Source organism: Parus major, unplaced genomic scaffold (genome assembly GCF_001522545.3).
Source record: "Parus major isolate Abel unplaced genomic scaffold, Parus_major1.1 Scaffold408, whole genome shotgun sequence".
Lineage (NCBI taxonomy): Eukaryota > Metazoa > Chordata > Aves > Passeriformes > Paridae > Parus > Parus major.
The window spans coordinates 51,112-52,787 of NW_015379317.1; positions in this window are offsets into that span (position 1 = coordinate 51,112).

Genomic DNA, 1,676 nt, shown 5'->3' on the forward strand with positions numbered 1-1,676 from the left:
CCCATCCCATCCATCCAGGCTGGGACAGTTGGGATTCTCCAAGCTCCAAAAGAGAAGCTCCAGGGACACCTCAGAGCCCTTCCAGGCCCTGAAGGAGCTCCAGGAGAGCTGGAGAGGGGCTGGGAGCAGGGAATGGAGGGACAGGACACAGGGAATGGGGGGGATCTTGGGAAGGAATTCCTGGCTGGAACACAATTCCCAGAGAAGCTGTGGCTGATCCATCCTTGGGAATATCCCAGGGCAGTTTGGAGCAGCCTGGGACGGTGGTGCCATGGCAGGGGTGGCACTGGAGGGGATTTGAGGTCCCTTCCCACCCAAACCATTCCAGGATCCTTCGATTCCTCAAATCCACAAAATTCCCGACGCGCTCTGAGCCCGCCCAAAGCCCCGTGGGGACCGGTGAGGAGGGGACGAGATGAGTTGGAATTTCCCACCCCCTCATTACTCATCAGGAATTTTGGGGCTGTGACCCTCCAGAGTGATTAATTAATTTTTTAATTAATATTAATTAATCATGGCTCGGCCCTCGACAAACAAAAAGCAGACGAATTTTAGGTTTCCCCCCCTAAAAATAATCCGGAAAAGTCACAGGTACCACTCCAGCGTGGATCAGAACTAATTAATGAGTAATTAATGAGTAATTAACGAGTGACACCAATCAGCTCAGCCCTGACTCACATCCGTCCTGACGCTGAAACATTTTTGGCCCCGGGAATGGGAAATTTTGATGAAACTGCCCAAAAAATCAGGGTGTGAAGGGGTCTGGGAGGGGTTTGGAACCCTGAGGATTCCCCAGGTGTGAAACCCACCCCAGTGCTCTAAAATCTGCTTTAATTAACCTCCACCTTGGTTTAATTAGCGGATAACTTGAAACGATTCATGGCGAGCGGGGCGCAGAGCAGCCCGGACCAGCGGCGGAATTTTTGGGGTGATTTCCTAATTTAGACAAATCCTCTCCGCTCTCTCCTTCCGCCGCCCCGCCCTGGCTCGGTGACAGCGGCGACACCAAAATAGCGACGGGACCTGAAACCGAAACAGCGATTTGCAGCTCTGGGGCTCCGTTCCGAGGGATTTCTGAAGGTTCCGCTCCTCCAGGATGGATTTTGGGGGTTTTTTTGGGGTGTTTTCTCCTTTTTTTGGTGTTGGGCGCTTTTTCCCTTGCGAGGTTCCGTCGCTTCGCGTTCTGAGGTGTTTTTCCTCGAATTTTGAAATAAATAACTTGGTTTTTTTGGGGTTTCTTTCTCAAAGCAAGGAAATCACTCCTGGTGAGGTGTGAATCCCTGAATCCTGGCTGCATTCCTGTTTTTAGTGGGAATTAGGAGGGAAATAACCCTGGGAATTCTGTTCCAACCTCAAGTGAACAGAGCCCCTCCGAGCTCTGAGCGGATTCCCAGGATCTGGGCCCATTCCCGGGAATGCAGCTGGGAAACTCTGCTGGGAGAAACTGAAAATTCCCTTTTTTCCCCCAAAATCATGGCCGGGCTGGCGGTGGGAGCCCTGTGGAGGAGCTGGAATCTTCTGTCCCTGCCGGTCCCCCAGGAATGTCCGGTCCCCCTGGAATCTTCAGTCCCTGGCCCTGGGGGGCTGCAGGGAAAGGGAGGAACCTTCTGGAATTGGGAATAACTGCAGGAGATTGAGCTGTTCCTGCAGCTCATCCCAGTGGGATCCCTGTCCTG